The sequence below is a fragment of the Molossus molossus genome, unplaced genomic scaffold (assembly GCF_014108415.1).
Source record: "Molossus molossus isolate mMolMol1 unplaced genomic scaffold, mMolMol1.p scaffold_m16_p_1, whole genome shotgun sequence".
Lineage (NCBI taxonomy): Eukaryota > Metazoa > Chordata > Mammalia > Chiroptera > Molossidae > Molossus > Molossus molossus.
Genome location: NW_023425344.1, coordinates 52,747,989 through 52,769,819, shown reverse-complemented (window position 1 = coordinate 52,769,819; position 21,831 = coordinate 52,747,989). Strand labels below are relative to the sequence as shown.

The 21,831-nt window shown below is 38.4% G+C and overlaps 1 long non-coding RNA gene across 1 annotated transcript in view; it reads left to right on the top strand.

Annotated features, from left to right (window-relative positions):
- Positions 1-13,120, top strand: part of LOC118623115 — a 34,445-nt gene extending 21,325 nt beyond the window's left edge. Inside the window, exons 2-3 of the long non-coding RNA XR_004958260.1 lie at positions 11,950-12,000; positions 13,110-13,120. This is a non-coding gene — a long non-coding RNA (uncharacterized LOC118623115). The remainder of the gene's footprint in view (positions 1-11,949; positions 12,001-13,109) is intronic.
- Positions 13,121-21,831: the final 8,711 nt, after the last annotated feature.

Sequence of the window (21,831 nt, the reverse complement as noted above, 5' to 3'; positions counted from 1 at the left end):
AGTGATGGGCCTCAGTATCAGCCAGCAAGGATGAAAGTAGCAGCTCTTTACTTGGCCTTTACTTGGTGGGATATTGTGGTGCTTCTTTACATCCTGATGAGGCTAGAAGTCTAGAATTCCCATTCAGCCTTTTCTGGCATGAGTGGAAGTGAGATCAGAGGTTTTCTGTGGTGTTTGGCCAGAGGAGAGCAGTTATTGTCTAAAAGTTTTGTTCTTTTTTTTTTATCCTCACCCGAGGATATTTTTCCATTTTTTGTACAGATAGAGTGGGAGGGAGAGAGAGGAAGGGAGAGAGAGAGAGAAACATCGACGTGAAGGGACACATCGAGTGGCTGCCACCCGCACGACCAACCAGGGCCGGGGACAAACTGCAACCAAAGTACGCGCCCTTAGCGGGAACCGAACCCAGGTCTCTCCGGACCGCAGGCCGACGCTCTAACCGCTGAGCCAAATTGGCCAGAGCAAAAGTTTTGTTCTTAATTTGGTGTCCCTTTCCTGGTTCTTTGGTTACACAGAATAGGTGCTTGTTGCAGCCATTGATATTGTTGGATTGCTAGCTTCTGCTCCAAATCTGAGATGAGGCAATAAGAACATCCAGAGAGCTCTCCTCTGTGTCATTTCTTGGGTCCTGATGTGCCCACTCTTCAGAGTCTTCTTATAGTTTTATTTATAATGTGCAGGGTTTTTGGCTATACTTGGTAGGAATAATAAGGAAAAACATGTTTACTTCATCATTCCAAGAGCAAAAATGCTATAATAAATTCTGATAAAGAAAGATCCATTTGGCAGCCTACTTTTACACTCAATAATATGTTGTGAAGATCCTTCTATTAAAACAACACTGATTGATATAATCATTTTATGGATAAATATTATTCTATTGTGTGATTATTATCATAGTTTCCTATTAACTAATCTGTTATTAGTATACATTTAGTGACATAATAAGCAATACTGAGATGAACATATCTTAATATAGAGGCCATGTTCTCTTGTCTATACTTCTGAAATCCAAAAAGTTATGTAAACCAAAAATATTTTGTTATGTTTAGTGCAAATTTATTTTTGGGCAAAATCTGATTAGAATTCACATAAGGCTATTTATAATCTTAATTTATCTAGTTTGATTTCAACACTTCATGTTTGCTGCAGAAATATTGAAATGTTGATTACGGTTTGCTGCCCAGACTCTGCTGGGGGTTGTTATGAAACATGTGGTCTGTGTATCTTATTATTTTCTAAGCTCCAAATGTTTTAAATTCTAACACAACTGTTTCCAATCTTCTTAAGATAATGTCCCAAGAGAATGATTATTAAATTTTGGTTCATACCATTCAAATTGCACTCCTAAAATATTGTACTATGTGTTCCTAACAGAACATAGAGAATACTTGTCCTTTCTTGACAACACTGGATATAGTAATAAAATAGTTTAAACTTACATTTACTTTTGTTTGTTTGATTATAAATAGAATCTATAAATGGACATTTCATAAAAATCTAGAAAATACAGAGCAGTACAAACAAGAAAGTTAAAAACACAACAACTCTTTAGAGGTAATAACTTTTAAAATTTTGACTTAATTTATATCTGTTTTTAGATACAATACAAAATTGGAATCATCTATATGTAGTATATTTTTGAAAATTTATCTTTATTGTTGAAAATATTACAGATGTCTCCTCTTTTTCTTCTCATTGACCCCCTCTACCCTGCTCCTGTTCCCCCCAGGCCTTCATCACATTATTGTCTGTGTCCATTGGTTATGCATATGTGCATATAAATTCTTTGGGTATTCTACCCCTCCACTCCATCTCCCTTTCCTCTGAGATTCCTCAATCTATTTCTTTGTTTCCATGTCTTTGGATCTATTTTGTTCATCAGTTTATTTTATTCATTAGATTCCACATATAAGTGAGATTATATGATACTTGTCTTTCTCTAATTGGCTTATTTTGCTTAGCATTTTCATTCCATTTTTCATTAGTGAAGTATTGTGAACAATTTCCTCTTTCTCTAAACATTTCTATAGAGTTTGGTTTAAGTGGCTATAGTTTTTCATTGAGTAGATAAATCATAATTCATGTAGCTAATTCCTTATTGTTGGGTAAACATGATTGTCCCCATTGTAATGACATTGTAATAAATATGGTTATACACACTCCAAAGTGTTAGAATTAAAAAGAAGTTTGGCCAAAGCCTGATTTATACTTCTTAAAAATGCAATTCCCTTTTTTCCAAAGGTGTTCCAGTTCACTCTGATTATGATACTGTTATATTCATAAGAATATGACCTCCCAATGGATAAAAAAGCAGTGGTACATATACACAATGGAGTACTATGCAGCTGTAAGAAAGATCTCTTATCCTTTGAGACGACATGGAGGGACCTGGAAAGTATTACCCTAAGTGAAACAAGCCAAGCAGGAAAAGACAAATACCACATGATCTCACTTATTTATGGAATATAATAAACATAACAGTTTGAGGAATAGGGTAGACCTAGAAACATGGAAATAGGGTACAGGCTGACAACCCTCAGAAGAGGAGGTGGGGGGGAGGGAAGAGATAAACCACAGAACTTATATGCATGTATGCTTGACCAATGGACATGGACAACAAATCCGGGGATGGGGCGGGGGGGGGGTGGGAAGGAGGGTGTCAAAGGGGTAAAAAGGAGAAACATCTGTAACAAAAATAAAATAAAAAATAAAAAATAAATAAAAATAAAAAAGAATATGACCTGAAGTACAAATTGAGAGAAGTTAGTTTTAGGTTCTTTCTTTCTCCTTCGCTTCCTTCTCTTCTTTCCCTTTGTCCCTCCCACCCAAAAATTAGAAAAAGAAAAAATTATTTCTGTTGTTACGTTCAGAGAAAGAAAGAGGAGATAAGACCTTTGGTTCTCATGATAATTCATCTTGGAAACAGGAAAAGCCACTTGAATTTCTTGTCTTTACTATCTTCAGCTATAAAGTAAAAAGTTGAGTTAGTAGTTACCTAAGGTTATTCCCAGCTCCTAAACTTTTATGTTTTATTTTCTCTAGGGCTAGGCCATTATAATGTCACTGAGGTAATGTTATCATTTTTCTAGTTGTCTTTCTCCTGTTACTTTGAATGATTTTTTTTTAAAGTTATTGTTTATCTTTGTTTTATATTATATTTCAATTTTCTGGCAGGACTGTTTTGTGTATGAAGAATATAGGGGTGGGGGGAGTAGACCCTTCAGTTTCCAGGTGAAGATTTTTCTATATTTTACTTTATCTGTCCTGGGACAGGTGGAAGAGTCAGTCACCAACATGAATTTCTCAATACACTATATATATTCCTCACAGAATACAGATTATGTGCCAACTCTCTCCTGTTATAGCCATTCAGTCTCCCTGGGCCTCCGTTTCCCTATCTGTAAAACAGAGAGGGCGTTATCTACCTCACAGCTTTCCTTAAGAGGTACATGAAGTAATGATGGGAAAGTCCTCTGTGAAATAAACAGAAGTCCCGCAAAGAGCATGAGCTGAGTAACAGGCTCAAGGGGCCTCTCACTGCTAGTTGGCAGAGTGGAGGCATCAAGTTTGTCCATTTTACGTTGAACCAGGTTGGCCTTAGCTATAACAAACTCTTACACCGGCATCTATTTATTTCCCACATCCATTAATCAATTCTTCTGATGCTACTTCCTTAACTCCCAAGGCCTCTCCTTTTAAGCTGTCAAAGGAAGAATTTTTGGCCACATGTTTGCAATTGTCTGTCCTCACTCCCCAGATACTCAGTTGGCTCATGGGCCTTGACTACTCAGTAGGGAAGAGAAGCATCTGGCCAAACTGAAGGGCTTGACTCTCATTCCTGCCAAGTTAAGAGCCAGTATCATAAAACTTTCTCACATATGCCCATGGGGCTCTTGGCATATTTTGGAGATCTGACAATAAAGACAGCACTAAGGGATTGAATTTCAAGGTAAACACTCTACACCCAACACCTGGGAAGTCAGTTCACATTCAACCTGATCTCACTGGAGTGTGAGTGGCTTAGTACCTGATAACAGATTCCAGAAACCTATGTACTGTATGTGTTATCAGCACAGTTGCAGATATAGTTGTCTATATTTGTTTATTTAGATAAACTTCTCATTGGAAATCAAGACAATCGAAGCATGAATGATGGAATACAGTGGCTATCTTATTTGCAATGATTAGAATATATGTAGATATGGACTGGTATCTCCTACTCCTGGAGCAGGACTGAACACTGACAACCCAAGGGATCCAAACCAAGGGCTCTCCTTCCAAATGAGCACAGGAGATTATACCCAAAAGATGTGATCTACAAAACAAGTGTTAAAAAATTTCTTTCTATAAATGTCTCCCTCAGTCCAGCTGGGATGCTCAAATTTCCACTATTTGGGCTTAAGACATTGTTTATCTTTGTGTGCTAAAATTAAGTTAAGAAATAGCTAAGATCAAGTAAAGGTCCCTTACACGTTGTTACGGACTGTGCTTTGATGGGGTCAGAGCATAGGATATGTCAAAGGAAGACGAGAAACCAGAGCAGCACTTGGTATCCAACAATATTGAGTGTCTGCAAGGAGGCAGAGTAGTGCAGGCTTAAAGGTTTATCAGCAGGTTAAGTGAGATAATGAGTAGGAAATCTTTAGTCTAGAACCTGACACAAGGTATGTCCTCAATAATTTATTATTTCTATGCTGTGCCTTGCAGACTGATGCTGGGCAACAACACAGAACAATGCAAACTTGATTCTTGCTCTCAAGGCGCTAAAGTTGGGTGGATGGGCAACTAGCCAACATGTATAATAGGGTGTGTGGTAAATACTATGTTGGAAGAAGGTCAGAGTTGGGTGTTTGAGGAGCATGGAGCAAGGGCACACAATTCAGTATTGTGTCTAGGAGGGCTTTCCAGAGAAGGCGATGGTCTATTCTGTAACCTGAATCAGGAATGGGGGATGTGGAGGGAGGAGGGTTTCAAACACAGGGGACATGTACATGACAATCCAGAACTGCCACCAAGCAGGGCATGTGCTGAGGACGGGGAGGAGGTTCATTGTTGGAGGCTAGGGTACAGTCAGTCACTGTTCTGAAACAAGGCTGAGGAAGTTGGCAGCAGAAGGGAGGGTGGAAAGTGGTGGGCATAAAATGCACATCTGTGGTCCTCTGAACTGGAACTGGCTGCTCCAAAGTGAGAAAAACTTTGTTAACAGCACAAATTAGCCAATTGGTTTGGGAACATGGATGCTGCAATCAACTTTTATTGAATTTGGGAGAAAACTAAACATTTCGGCCACCGCTTTTGTGCTCTGTATTGTATGTGGCAATTGGAATGTTGCTGCTTCTCTGCTTGCAGCTCTTTTCTGTTTTCCTCAGAAGAGTCAGAATGATAAAAAGGTCACTGTGTTTGTATTTCTCAACGTCTACCATGTGTGTTACCACAAAGAACAAGCAAGGACCACTGAGTGTGGAAGGGGACACAGCTAAATCAGGCAGTTCAAAACTGTTTAAAGATGATAAATATATAGAAAAAGTAAATAACACAATTCCTTTCACATCTACTTTACCCTCTGCTGAGGTAACTAATGTTAACAGATTAGAGTGTATCTTATATTATACCTTTGTCCAAGACCACACACCTTTAAGGCTATACATATGTAGAGAGCTATTTTTTGTTTGTTTGTTTGTTTTTTAAAGGAGCTATACTTCATATTTTACTTTGAAACTTGCATTCCCTTTTTTTAAAAAAATATGGTTTTGCCCTGACTGGTTTCACTCAGGGGTTAGAGCATTGGCCTGTGGACAAAAGGGTTATAGGTTTGATTCCAGTCAAGGGAACGTATCTGGGTTGCAAGTTTGATCCTCGGCCCCAGTCAGGATCATGTGGGAGGCAACCAATTGATATGTTTCTTTCACATCAATGTTTCGCTCCCTCCCTCCCTCCCTCCTTTCCTTTTCTTTCACTCTCCAAAAAACAAAACAAAACAAAAACAAAAACAAAACAAAACAAAAAAGGAAGAATATTCTCAGGTGAGGATTAACAACAACAGCAAAAAAAAAAAAAAAAATGTTTTTATTGTTTTTTAGAGAGAAAGGAAGGGAGAGGAAGAGATAGAAACATTAATGAAAGAGAAACATTGATTGGCTGCCTCCTGCAAGTCTCCTACTGGGGATCATGCCTACAACCCAGGCATGTACTCTGACTGGGAATCAAACCAGCAAACTCTTGATGCATGGAATTATGCTCAACCAATGAGCCACTGGCCAGCTTGTGTTCTCATTTAATGATACATCATGGACAATTTTGCAGTTTTAGAAACATAAAGACAAAATCTTTTTTAAATGCTGCATTCTATTCTGTAATATAATGTGCTATAATTTAATCAACCAGTCCACTCTTGATGGACCTTCAGATTGTTCTCAGATCACACTATAAAAATGCTATAATAAGTGTGCCTATTTATAAATTCTTACAGAATTTTTATATGGGTTGAATGAGTCAATGTGTATATAGAAACTCCAGATTTTCTCTTTTGAGGATGCCAAGTTCTTTCTTTTTTCTGAATCCTTGGAAGAGGCCAATACTCAAGTTTTGTGTGAAGGGATAGGTGATTCTCAGCTTTGACCCTCTTCAGTCTTATATGAGCCAGTAGCACCTAAACTTTTTGGGTCTCAGGACCCTTATCCTCTCAAAAATTATTAAGAACCCCCAAATTATTTTTAGTTAATAGGAGTAATTCTATCAGTATTTACCATACTAGAAACTAAAACAGAAATTTAAAAAATATTTATAATTTTAATAAAAAGTAACAATAATAAATTAATATAAAATATATTTACATATATTAACATAAAATTTTTACATATATAACATAACATTAAAAATTAACATAAATAGTATATTTTTACGAAAAGTAGTTATGAATCCAAAACAAAAACATTAGTGAAAAGAATGGCATTGGTTTTCCCTTTGGCACATTGTTTTAATATCCAGCTTACTAAATGACAGCTAGATTGCAATATCTGGTTCAGCATCTGGTAAGATGTTTTGATTGAACAATATAAAGAAAGTCTTGGCTCAGAGAAACATGTAGTTAGAAAAGAGGAGTAGTCTAACAGAGTTTTTAGATAATTGTGACTATTCTTCTTTGATAATACATTAAAACTTGACAAGTGATAGTTTTATAAAGGGTATGTGTCATGTGGAATCTGAAACTATATCACCTACTGTTCTCTGTTAAATTAAAAGTAATGTGGCTCTACCTTGCTTTTTGAATGGATCTTTTACTCATACATTGGTCATTTAAAGAATATTGGTCGCCTGAATTATGTAGGGCTTTCAAATGCAGCGGATAATATCACTACAATCTCCTTAGAACAGTTAGTAGGAAGATGTCAAGATTCCAGTATTAAATACTAGTTTTCTAAAATCCTAATGTTCACTTTAAATCTCAGCATTAATTACCCTGGCTGGTTTGGCTCATTGGTTAGAGTGTCAGCCCACAGACCAGTGAGTCGCAGGTTCAATTCCGTTCGGCTGCTGTTCCCCGGCCCTGGTCCAGGTCATGCAGGAGGCAACCAATGTGTCTCTTTCACATCAATGTTTCTCTTTCTTTCTCTCTCTCCCTCCTTCATTCCCTCCCACTCAGTCTAAAGATGGATGAAAAAATATCCTCAGGTGAGGATTAAAAGAAAAAAGTTATCATTGAAAACATATGCTCTTAATTATTTTCCTTGAAGTGAAAGACTTACTTTGTTCACGTTGAGTAAAATATTTGCCAAATATCCAATTATGAACAACCATAGTTTGTCTGTCACTGGTTCCTTTCAGTAAATAGCGCCAAGAGTCTGGTTTAGCTGATAGCTCAAACAATCTCACAGGTGCTTTTTCTTGACTCAATCTTTATACTTCTGTTTGCAGCAGCAATGCTTTATACATACTTCTTATTTATTTATTCCCACAGAAAAATAAAAAGATGTGTATTCAGTGGTCAAGATTTAGCAAAATCAGTGTTTTCCTGCATCATCAAGAATATTATTAAATATAACTGGTCCTTTTATTTCCTGCAAGTGTGTGACAGTGAATAAATTAATAATTACATTTACAGTGTGGTGCCAGCACCTTGATTCATGCTAAGCCCCCCAAATTTTACCCTCTATTGCTTTTGTATTATTGGTACAAATGCCAACACACTGAAAAAGGCAGCAGATTCTGGTCTTATTTGGAAAATATCTTGATTTTATTAACTTTTTGAAATGGGTCCGATACTCTCCAGGGTGCAGCAGTTTTGAGAACCACTCTTCTGGATCAGTGTTTCTCAAATACGATATACAGCCCTGGCCAGTTTGGCTCAGTGGTTAGAGTGTCCGACTGCAGACTGGAGAGTCCTGGGTTCGGTTTCCGCTAAGGACACATACCTCTGTTGCAGTTTGTCCCTGGCCCCAGTTGGGACTGTGCTGGAGGCAACCACTCCATGTGTCTCTCTCATATCGATGTTTTTCTCTCTCTTCCTCCCTCTCTCCCTCCCGCTCTATCTGAAGGTAAATGCAAAAATGTCCTCAGGTGAGGATAAAAAAAAATGATATACACATTTTCTGGGGATGAAATTCGAAATCAGTAGTCTTGAGGTGGGACAGGAAAATTGCATTTGTAACACGTTCCTGGGTGAAGGTGATGCCCCGTATAGGTGGCTGCCTTTTAGAAGCACGTCCCTAGGACTGCACCGTCTAATACAGGAGCCACTAAGTTATATGTGGCTTCTTTAATTTAAATTTAATTAAATAAAAATAAAGTTGATCAGGCATATTATTTTTATTTTCAGCATTCAAAGCCACTTGAGGCTCGTGGCTGCCATAGTGCACACACAATTAGAGAACTTTTTCATCATCACAGAAAGTCACTGGACAGTGCGACTCTAGATCATTTCCGTGGAGTGAATGATAGGCCCTTGTAACTGAATTCTTGAATATTAATTAGAAACAATCCTTCAAACAATGTGGGGTAACTTATGAATAACTTTATTTTTCTGCTAAATGCAACAGAGGCAATAATTTAGGATTAAAAAAAATATTTTAAACTTGATAGCTTCAAGTTGCCTGACTAATTTCTTATGAACTCTTTAGTGCTGTGTCTTTATGAGCTTCGTAAGCTGATATTGCCAAGGCTGGTGCATGGTATTCCATTTTCTTGTGGAAGAAAGGATTCTATTTAAAAGATAAAATGATTAGATAACTGATACAGAGATAGAAAAAACCTTACTCATTTTAAACGATTTTCATAATCAAAACATGGTCCTCTGTACAGCTCACAAGGAACAATTTCAGTGAAAGAACCCCCCGAGGGAGAGTGAAAGGTCACATATACCTCAGAGGTTAGCAGGTGGGATAGTGTTTCGCCTGGGCACACGCCAGTGCAGGCAGCGTGCTGAGAGGCATTCCTTGGCGTTCACTTGGGCAGTTCTTGCCCTGATGAGAGCTGGCCAAACTCTGCATACCCCACCTGATTCAAGGAAATGTTCCAAGGTAGGCTTTCCAAAAGCATTCCTTGTCTGCACAGTTCGCAAGCTGAGAAGAGCCTCGTTGGAATGAAGAGCAAATAGAAGCTAACAAAAATAAGTAGGGGAAGTCATTCTAGATTGTATTATGGGCTTTTCTTTAGGTTATTTTTTTTTTTCTGTCACCACTATATACTTCTAAAGAGGAAGTTGTGAATGTGGCACACCTGAAGCATAGCTTGTTATTTGGGGCTATGAGAGCACCTCAATAGCAAAGCAGAAAGCCTTTTTCTGCCAAGCATTTCAGTTTTAAAAGTAGGTATGGTGCCTGGCCAGTGTGGCTCAGCAGTTGAGTGTCAACCCATGCACCAAGAGGTCGCAGGATCGATTCCTGGTCAGGGTACATGCCCAGATTGTGGGCTCAGTCCCTAGTGGGGGGCATGCAGGAGGCCGCCAGTCATTCTCTCTCATTCATGTTTCTGTCTCTCTCTCCCTCTCCCTTCTTCTCTCTTTCTAAAATTAATGAAGAAAAACAAATTTTAAAAAAAGGTAGATATGGTGCTGGATATTTGGAGAGAAATGAACAATGTCTACCCTGTTATTGGTCTGTCTTTATGTAACTAATGTACTTTTATACAGTTGTTCAGTGAGAACTAATAGGAGACAGAGAGTGTTCCGTCAGACTCAGGCACTGGTTTGCCAGCGTTCAGAAGCACCGGATTAGCAGTTCTTGTAACTTCATCCTCCAGAGCAGATGTTGCTCTTGTCAGTTCAACTCCCATTGGGATAGATGCATCTTGGCTTTGAAACTTTTCAGACATCAATAAAATGCCCCCACAAGGAGCAGACTGATGAATGCCATTGGAATCTACATCTAAGAAACATGTTTTCCCATTGCCGCGTTAGCTGTCACTGTGGTTTTTCAGTCTGGTACCGTAATTCTCTCTCCCAGCTCACACATTGATAACGTCAGAGCCACATCTTAAATCTGTGCTCTGTCGGGGACCCTGGTTCAACTCTCAGTGGTCAGCATTATTGTGAGAGGCCCGGCTGGGGTCACTGTTCTTGTTATGTAGTCAAGACAAACATCGGGACATTTTAGGTAAAAAGCAGGATTGCCTTTGCTTTTTGGTGTGCAGGTGGGGCCTGGTGGGAGGCTGATGCGCTGGGTGGCATTTTTGGAGAAAAACTTCTGTGGGAGCTCAGTGCGCTGTGCCGGCCCTTCATAGGCAGATGTGATCTCTTCTGTTTACACCATTCCCTACCTACGTCACTTGACGCAGTTCCTCTACCCACGTTTGCTGGTCTGACTCCTGCTTTAGAGCGCTGACCTCCCATCATAATCTAATATACCTGTGGGCATCAGAGGTATAACTGTTCAGGGGAGCCATGGTAAGAAGGGCCAGCTTGCAAAGACCGGATACTGGCAGCCAATTTCCCCTCTGCAACTTCTCAATGAACCATTGGCATTTATTGAGAAGCTACTATGTGCCAGGCCATGGGTTAGGTGCCAACTGATAGTAGGCCTTCCAAACTAATTTGTTGAAAGAAAGAAGAAAAAACTAAAAGGATAGCTTATGGATTTTTCACAACAACCAAATCTATTAATGTGTATTAGGACTTAAGAAGCTTAATATTAGATATAATGGAGTGAACCCTGACAGAAGCAGAAACTTTTTAAAACCCTCCATCTAGTCTTCTTTATTTCTTTATTTAGTTTTATCCTCACCTAAGAAATTTATCTTCAGATAGAGCTGGAGGAAGAGGGGAAGGAAGAAAGAGAGAGAAACATCAAATGGTTGCCACCCACACGACCCCAGCTGGGGCCGGGGACAAACTGCAACCGAGGTATGTGCCCTTAGTGGAAACCGAACCTGGGACACTCCCGTCTGTGGGCTGACACTCTAACCGCTGAGCCAACTGGTCAGGACCATCTAGTCTTCTTTAAAGGCAAATGGTTTGAGTGTTCACACATCTGCACACAGACGTTTTTGTTTCTTGTAGATTCAGCATATTCTTAAACTTTAATGTGCTTAAAATATAGTACAGAATTTCATGTAAAATTATGGATTCTCAGACTTTATAGTTTACTTAGGATATCTAAGGGTAATTTTCTCCCTAATCAAGGTTTGCCATAAAAGCTAATTTTTGTTTCCATGCATCAAATGCTATTACACTATATTTATGAATCTCAGAATTAGCATTACATCAAAACTATATTATGGAGAGACCAGATAAAAGTCTCATAATAGGTGAAATTTTAATACTGAGTAGTTTGACGTGAGACTGACTGTTCTACTTTTTTCTTCCAAAGTTTATATCACTTGGTATATTTATTAGATAATTGAAGTACTTGCTTTCCAACTAAAATCTACAAGGACTCATGGTTTGTTTTCTATACTTGCAATTGGGTTTAATTTTTTCAACTAGGAACAAATATTATAACTACCTGTTTTCAGAAAGAGCAACTCATCATCAGCTATAGAAGAGCAAAGATGCCATTTATAAATGTAAGTGACTATTCTAATACACCCCTACCATAAAAGCAATTGATTTCAGTACTTAAGGGTGCTTTTTAAAATTTGTTTTAAAGATGTTATTTTGTCTACTATAAAGATGAAATATGTCACAATTTCTTTTTTTTAAATATACTTTTTATTGATTTTCTTAGATAGAGAAGAAGGGAGAAGGGAAGAGAGTTAGAAACGTCGATGAGAGAGAAATATCGATTGGCTGCCTCCTGCACACCCCCCACTGGGGATCAAGCCCGCAACTTGGACATGTGCCCTGACCAGGAATTGAACTGGCAACCTCTACATGCATGGGATGACACTCAGTCCACTGAGACACACTGGCAGGGCTATATCACACTTTCTGAGCCATGTCTAGATATTTCTTATTGTTAAATATGAGGCACCGTAAAAAACATAAGTTCACCAGAGACCCTCCAAACCTCTGAGAAGCCCTGCTTACAATCTTCAGATTTACAAACTAAAGTTATCTTTAATTGACAACTTAGAATATTAGTGTATGAGGTACAATTAGATAATTCAGCCACAAATTATTATAATCTAATTCTTGCCAGAAGTTCTTATAGATGCAGCCTAATTAACATGATAATTCTCTGGCCTTATTCTCTAGCTTTGTCCCTAAATTATCTGAGTAACTGCTAATCCGTGTGACATCAGCCAGGCTGTTACTCAGCTTCTGCAGAATTGCTATCATCCTGTTAAGACTCCTTGGCTCTTAGCTTTTGTGGGATACTAGAGACTTATCAGTTCATTTTTTATATCATTTATCCCAGTTCCTTCATTTTGGAACAAAGAAATTGAGGCCCAGAGAAGGGAAATGAATTGCTCAAAAACCATAAAGATAGTGGGTGGCAGAATCAGATCAGTACCAGAAATCCATCTCCCTTCTCCTTTATGTGGCAACCATTACAAATGGTGGTCTCTCTGGCCTCTTCCACCGTGTATCTTTTTCCTCCATGTACCTTCTCCATAGCTCTGGCTTTGAACATCCGGGGTAAGCCATGATGAGTGGAAAACATGCATTCTGCTGAATGTTTAGGAAATTCTTTAGGATGATCCATATATTCACCATTGTTCATTGCCAACAGTACTACTTCCAAAAGGAATCCACACTCCATGTGTTGAGGGGAGACTTTTGGCTGGAGAGTCCATGTTGGGTCAGGTACAATGCATTATGTTTCTTTCTTTTTTTTAAATTTATTTATTTTTTATTAATTAATTTTTGTTACAGATGTTTCTCCTTTTCCCCCCACTGATTCCTCCCTCCTCCTCCCTCCCTGTGCTGTCCACAGTTTGTTGTCCCTGTCAACTGTTCATGCATACATGCATATAAGTTCTATGGTTTATTTCTCCCCCACCATCCCCTCTTCTGGGGATTGTCAGTCTGTACCCCACTTCCACATCTCTGAGACTACCCATTCCTCAGACTGTTATGTTCACTATATTCCACAAATAAGAGAGATCATATGATACTTGTCTTTCTCTGTTTGGCTTCTTTCACTTAGGTTGATACTTTCCAGGTCCCTCCATGTAGTCTCAAAGGATAAGAGATCTTTCTTTCTTACAGCTGCGTAGTACTCCACTGTGTATATGTACCACAGCTTTTTTAGCCATTCGTCTACTGATGGACACTTGGGCTGTTTCCAGATCTTAGCTATTGTAAATAGTGCTGCTACAAACATGGGGGTACATATATTCTTTCTGATTGGTGTTTCAGGCTTCTTAGGGCATATTCCTAGAAGTGGAATCACTGGGTCAAATGGAAGTTCAATTTTTAATTTTTTGAATAACACCATAGTGTTTTCCATAGTGGCTGCACCAGTCTGCATTCCCACCAGCAGTGTACTAGAGTCCCCTTTTCTCCACACCCTCGCCAACACTTGTTGTTTGATGATTTGTTGATGGCGGCCAGTCTGACAGGTATGAGTTGATACGTCATTGTTGTTTTAATTTGCATCTCTCTGATGATTAGTGATGATGAGCATTTCTTCATATGTCTCTCAGTCATTTGTATGTCCTATTTGGAGAGGTTTTTATTTAGTTCCTCTGCCCATTTTTTTTTTTTTTTTTTATCCTCACCCGAGGATATTTTTCCATTTTTTTGTACAGATAGAGTGGGAGGGAGAGAGAGGAAGGGAGAGAGAGAGAGAAACATTGACGTGAAGGGACACATCGAGTAGCTGCCACCCGCATGACCAACCAGGGCCGGGGACAAACTGTAACCGAAGTACGTGCCCTTAGCGGGAACTGAACCGGGGTCTCTCCGGACCGCAGGCCGACGCTCTAACCGCTGAGCCAAACTGGCCAGGGCCCTCTGCCCATTTTTTAATTGGTTTCGTTGTCTTCCTTTTGTTGAGTTGTATGAGCACTCTCTCTATATTGGAAATTAACCCCTTATCTGATATATCATTGGCAATTATGCTCTTTCCGTTTTGATGATTGTATCTTTCGCTGTGCAGAGCTTTAGAGTTTGATGTAGTCCCATGTGTTCATTTTCTCCTTTGTTTCTATTGCCCTAGGTGATGTGTCAGTAAAAATTCTGCTGCGTATGATGCCTGAGATTTTATTTCCCACAGTCTCCTCTAGGATTTTTATGGATTCATGAGTTACATTTAAGTCTTTTATCCATTTTGAGTTTATTTTGGTGTAGGGTGTAAGTTCATTTTTCGGCAAGTAGCTGTCCAATTTTCCCAGCACCATTTATTAAAGAGGCTGTCCTTACTCCACTGTATGCTCTTGCCACCTTTGTCAAATATTAATTGAGCAAATTGCCTTGGGTCCATTTCTGGGTTCTCTATTCTGTTCCACTGGTCTATATACCTGTTCTTGTGCCAGTACTAGGCTGTTTTGATTATGGTGGCTTTGTAGTATAACCTGAAATCTGGTATTGTGATCCCTCCAACTTTGTTCTTCCTTATCAAGATTGCTGTGGCTATTCGAGGCCTTTTTTGGTTCCATATGAACTTTTGAAGTAATTGTTCTAATTCTGTGAAGTATGCCGTTGGTATTTTGATGGGGATTGCGTTGAATCTATATATTGCTTTGGGTAATATGGACATTTTAATGATGTTAATTCTTCCGATCCATGAACAAGGTATGTGCTTCCACTTTTTTATATCTTCTTCTATTTCTTTTTTCAAAGACCTGTAGTTTTCTGCGAATAGGTCCTTTATTTCTTTGGTTAAGTTTATTCCTAGGTATCTTAATTTTTTTGCCGCAATGGTAAATGGGATTGTTTTCTTAGTTTCTCTTTCTGTGAGTTCATCATTGGTGCATAAGAATGCCATCAATTTCTTGAGGTTAATTTTGTATCCTGCTACTTTGCCAAATTCATTTATTAAGTCTAGTAAGCTTTCGGTGGAGTCTTTGGGGTTTTCTACGTATAGAATCATGTCATCTGCAAATACAGTACTGACAGTTTCACAAGTGGGCATCCTTGCCTTGTTCCTGTTCTTAAGGGAAATGCTTTTATTTTTTGCCCATTGAGTATGATGTTGGCTGTAGGTCTTTCATATATGGCTTTTATTATGTCTAGATATGATCCCTCTATTCCCACACTGCTGAGCGTTTTTATCAGAAATGGATGCTGGATTTTGTCGAAGGCTTTTTCAGCATCTATTGATATTATCATGTGGTTTTTATTCTTCAATTTATTTATGTGGTGTATCACATTTATGGATTTGCGAATATTGTACCAGCCTTGCATCCCTGGGATGAATCCCACCTGGTCATGGTGGATAATTTTTCTGGTGTATTGCTGGATTCGATTTGCTAGTATTTTGTTCAGGATTTTGGCATCTATGTTCATCAGGGATATTGGCCTGTAGTTTTCTTTCTTTGTTGTGTCTTTTTCTGGTTTTGGAATTAGAATTATGCTGGCTTCATAAAACGAGTTTGGAAGTCTTCCTTCTTCTTGAATTTTTTGAAATAGTTTGAGGAGAATGGGTATTAGTTCTTCTTTGAATGTTCGGTAAAACTCCCCCGTGAAGCCATCTGGGCCTGGGCTTTTGTTTGCTGGAAGAGTCTTGCTTACATCTTCAATTTCTTCTGTTGTTATTGTTCTGTTCAAGTTTTCAATCTCTTCCTGATCCAGTTTTGGGAGACTATGTGTTTCTAGAAATTTGTCCATTTCGCTTAGATTTTCGAATTTGTTGCCATATAATTGTTCATAGTAGTTGTTAACGATCTTTTGTATTTCTGTGGTGTCAGTTGTTATCTCTTCTCTTTCATTTCTGATTTTATGTATTTGGGTTTTCTCTCTTTGTTTCTTGGTGAGTCTAGCTAAGGGTCCATCAATCTTGTTTATCTTTTCGAAAAACCAACTCTTTGTTTTATTGATCCTCTGAATTGTTTTTTGGTCTCTATGTCGTTTATTTCTGCTCTGATCCTTACTATTTCCTTTCTTCTACTTGCTCTGGGGTTTTCTTTTTGTTTACTCTCTAGTTCTTTAAGTTGTGAGGTTAGTTAGTGTATTAGAGATTTTTCTTCTTTTTTGAGGTAGGCCTGTAGTGCTATGAACTTCCTTCTCAGAACTGCTTTTGCTGCATCCCATAGATTTTGTATTGTTGTGTCCTCATTTTCATTGGTTTCCAGGAATTTTCTGATTTCTTCCTTGATCTCCTCGGTGACCCATTCATTGTTTAATAACATTCTATTTAGCTTCCATGTGTTAAAATGTCTTTGTATGTTCTTCTTGCAATTGATTTCTAGTTTCATACCATTGTGGTCTGAGAAGATGCTTGCCATAATTTCAATCTTCTTGAACTTGTAGAGACTTAGTTTGTGCCCTAACATGTGGTCTATCTTTGAGAATGTTCCATGTGCACTTGAGAAGAATGTGAATTCTGTAGTTTTGGGGTGTAGTTCTCTGTAGATATCTATTAAATCCATTTGGTCTAGTGCTTCATTTAGAGTCTTTGTTTCCTTGCTAATTTTTTTGTCTAGAGGATCTATCCAGTGATGTGAGCAGGGTGTTGAAGTCCCCTGCTATGATTGTATTGCTATCGATTTCTCCTTTGAAGTCCTCCAATAGTTTTTTAATATATTTTGGTGCTCCTATATTGGGTGCATATATGTTTATCAAGGTTTTATCTTCCTGTTGGATAGATCCTTTCAATATTACGTAGTGGCCTTCTTTGTCTTTAGTTATGGCCTTCAATCTGAAGTCTATTTTATCAGATATAAGTATTGCTACCCCAGCTTTTTTTTCTTTTCCATTTGCTTGAAAGATTTTTTTCCATCCCTTTACTTTCAATCTATGTGAGTCTTTTGTTGTGAGGTGGGTCTCTTGTAAACAGCATATAGATGAGTCATGCTTTCTTATCCAATCAGCTACTCTGTGTCTTTTTATGGGGGCATTCAGTGCATTTACATTTAAGGTGGTTATTGATATGTACTTATTTATTGCCATTTTTGTTTAGTGTGGTTCTATTTTCCTTCCCATTTCTCCTGGTAATTACAGCAGTCCTTTTAACATTTCTTGCAGTGCTGTTTTGGTGCTAATGTATTCCTTTAGCCTTTTTTTGTCTGGGAAGCTCTTTATTTGACCTTCTATTTTGAATGATAGCCTTGCTGGGTAGAGTAGTCTTGGATTCAGATCCTTGTTTTTCATGACTTTGATTACTTCATGCCATTCCCTTCTAGCCTGTAGTGTTTCTTGTGAAAAGTCAGCCGAAAGCCTTATGGGGTTTCCTTTGTAGGTAACCTGTTGCTTATCTCTTGCTGCTTTTAGGATTCTCTCTTTGTCTTTAATTTTTGGCAGTATGATTACTATGTGTCTTGGTGTGGGCCTGTTTGGGTTCTTCTTACTTGGGGCTCTCTGAGCTTCTTGAACTTGAATGCCTTCTTCCTTCACCAAATTAGGGAAGTTTTCTGTCACTATTTCTTTGAATATATTCTCTAACCCTTGCTCATTTTCTTCTTCTTCGGGGACTCCTATGATGCAAATATTATTACGTTTCCAGTTGTCCCACAGTTCTCTTAAGCTGTCTTCCTGTTTTTAATTGTTTTTTCCTTTTGGTTTTCTGATTGGTTGATTTTTTCTATCCTGCCTTCTAATTCACTGATCCGGTCCTCAGCTTCCTCTACTCTGCTTTTTAAACCTTCCAATGTGCTTTTCATTTCTGATATGTCATTTTTTATCTCTTCTTGGTGGTTTTTAATTTCCAATTGGCTTATTTTCAGCATCTCTATGTCCTTACACATGCTGTTGAGCTTCCTCAAGATCATGGCTCTGAATTCTAGTTCTGTTAACTTGCTTAACTGCACCTCATTTATCTCATCTTCGGTAGAGGTTTCTTGTTCTTTCATTTGGCTTTTGTTTCTGTTTTTCACCATTTTTGCTATCACAGTGGGCTTCGGAGTCTGCCAAATTTTCCCTTTGTATGTTGGTGTTCTGCTGTTTGTGGCTCCCTCTCCTGGGTTTGGATGAGGCAGGGGGGACCCACTTTAAATCCACTGTCTAGTCTTAACTTTCCTGGATAGAGTTGCTAGCCCAGGGATGGTACCGTTATCCTCTAGCTTTTTTTGCTATTAGTAGAGGTTACCTGAAGAACCTTGGTTTCTGAATTGCCTGAAAAACTCCCTCAGGTGCTCAGTGTAAGAGGATTTCCCGAGAGTGGACAGATGCTGGTTTTTTAGGGGCCTCAATTAGCATTTCAATGGCTACCAGGTGGGTTTGAATCTCTGAGGGAGGGTCAGCCGCCTCTACCTGGGGCCCTGGGAAAAAGTAAGATGACCACAGTCCTTTGTGGCTGCACTCAGCCTAATCTCTGAGCACCCTCGAAATCCCGAGTGTCCCCACACAATTCCAGTCCAGTCTGCCTTCCCTCTGCCAGAGCCCAAGGTGAGTGGCTGCTGCCAATTTGGCCTCTGTCCGGACTCTGCGTTGTGGAGCCGCCTGGGACTTTTAACCAGAGGGCGCTGCTCCCAGCTAAGGGCGGCGGAGTCTGCAGCACACGCTGCGGGCGTAGCACCCAGCTGAGTTCACAGGACTCAGCCATGGTCGCCAACGTAGCCGAGGCGGCAGCAGCTTTCAGCCGAGTCTACTGATCCCAGCCCAGGCCGCTGCGGACCATGGGCTCCCGTCCCCCTCTCGCCTCCTCGCAAACCTACCAGGATTGAGTCAGTGTCCCTAGTTATGTGGTTCTCCAGGCTGCCTTTCGGTTGCCCTTTCCTAACGATTTGTCTTTATTTTTGTTGTAAATCCAGTTTGGTCCTGGGAGATGGTCTGTGTAGCTTCCATTCATTCTGCCGCCATTTTTTTCATCTCCTGCAATTCATTTTTTCTGCATTATGTTTCTTTGTATTGACCCTGAAGTTAGTGAAAATTAAACAATATTAAATTTAATATCACCATGGCCTACATAATGGAATTATTCTAATATAAGCATTAGGACCAGACTGTGTGGCTTCAGATATGTTCTACCACATCAGTCCTGGGACCTTGGGTAAGTTACTTAGGTCACCTCTCTCTGACTCAATATCTCCATTTATAAAATGGGGATAATAATAATCTTATCTGATAGAATTGACTTAAGGAATGAATAAAATATTATATGCAAAGCTTTTGGAGTAGTGCCTGGCACCTAGCCATTACTGGTACTTTTACAGTGTCATCCAGGTTTTTTTTTACTGACAGGCATGCATGATGAGAATTTTGAAGCATGCATCTTAATTAGATAAATATTTCCTTATATCACTGTATTATTATGTATATTATATAAACTACAAAATTAGAAATTAAAATAGATGAGATAAAGAAATGAAATTTTTTTGGATGCCAAGAAACTGTCTTGGATATATTTTCCCACGGGAAACTCTGAACACCACACCACTAGTCGACTCTCATGCCCTCTGTTTTATGCTATTGCTTCCTTCAGTGTTATTTCACAGTCTACCATCAACCACAAAATGAGCAAGGGGCAAGCTTCTTTCCTCTCCCAAAACAGTCATTCCTATAACATTGCGAACTTTAATCAAATGTAGTGGTCTAAAGGGCTGATAGCCTTACAACATGTATCTACAGCAATTAAGGATTTCCCCCATCTGGCACCAGTGGCATTATTCTGTGGTGATTAGTCAAAGTCTGTAGCAAATTACATTGTATGCTCAGTGGTTAGGATTTTTCTATTGCTTAAATCTGAAGGCTATAATAACTTTTTCAGTGTCTGGGATTTTTTTTTTTTTACAATGTTTTGTTTATAGATGGAAGTGCATCAAAAAGTTCTCTTTTTTCTCATATTTTTTAGTTTGTCAGTGGAAGATTTTGCATATGGTTCTAGTTACCACAGGTAACCAGAGACATTCCAATGAGATTTTGGATGTTTCATATGTCAGAGTCCCATATGGACTGCAGATGATGTTTGAAATGAAGATTATCTTTGGTAGCTTTATACTAAGACATATCAAAAACAATTTGTAAGATGATTGATGTTACAGGGGTTATTTTTTTCAATTTTTATATGGTTATAGAAGTTGGGGCACCTGTAAAATGATAAACAATTATGAAAATTCAAATCCATTTCTTAAGGATTTAAGTTGATTACCCATTTTCATTTTGGAGGAGGAAAAATGCTCATTCAGTTAATGATACAATAAATACAAAAGTACTATTGGAATGGTTAGGAGGTTTAATTTATAACTTGTCTCAGGCACAATTTTAAAAAGCAATTATTACATATTATTACATACTGTATTACGATTATCCTATATAGGATTATCCTAGTGTTTACCTCTGTATTTTTTTTTAAAAATTTCAATTACAGTTTACTCTCAATACTTCTTAAAAGGAAATCTTACCGTTTGCGACAGCATGGATGGACCTGGAGATTATTATGCTAAGCAAAATAAGCCAGTCAGAGAAAGACAAATACCATATGATTTCACTTACATGTGAAATATAATGAACAAAATAAACCAATGAACAAAGCAGAAACAGAGTCGTGGATACATGGAATAGATTGACGGCTGTCAGAGAGGAGGGCGCTGGGGGCTGGGTGGGAAGGGTGAAGGGATTACACTCAATTTTTTTTTAGATTATTTTTTATTTTCTAATTTCTAAACCCTGAAATGTAGATATTATTTTTCCTATTATAAATCTTTTTGAAAAGTGTTATGTACCTTTTTTATATTCAATATTATTTTGTATTAGTTTCAGGTGTACAGCATTGTGGTTCGACAATCATATACTTTACAGAGTGTTCCCCCCAGTATTTCCAGTACCTACCTGGCACCATATGCAGCTAGGGCAGTATTATTCACTGTATTCCCTATACTGTAATTTACATCCCTGTGACTTTTTTGCAATTACCATTTTGCACATCTTAATCCCATCATCTTTTTCACCTAGTGCCCAAAACCCACCCCTCTCTGGCGACCATCAGTCTGTTCTCTATATCTATGAATCCATTTCAATTTTGTTTGTTCATTTATTTAGTTATCCCCACCCCCATTTTTACAAGGGCAAATGTATTTTTAATTAAATTTATTGGGATAACATTGGTTAATAAAACTATATGGCTTTCAGGTGTACAATTCTATGATACTGCATCATTTTTAGATTCCACATATAAGTGAAATCATATGGCATTTGTCTTTCTCTGACTGACTTATTTCACCCTCTAGGTCCATCTATGCTGTTCCAAATGGTAAGACTTTGTTCTTTTTTATGGCCAAATAATACTCCATTGTATATATGTACCACAGCTTTCTTATTTGGTTATCTATTGATGAATGCTTGGGTTGCTTTCATAACTTAGCTATTGTAAATAATGCTGCAGTGAACACAGGGGTGCATATATTCTTTTAAAT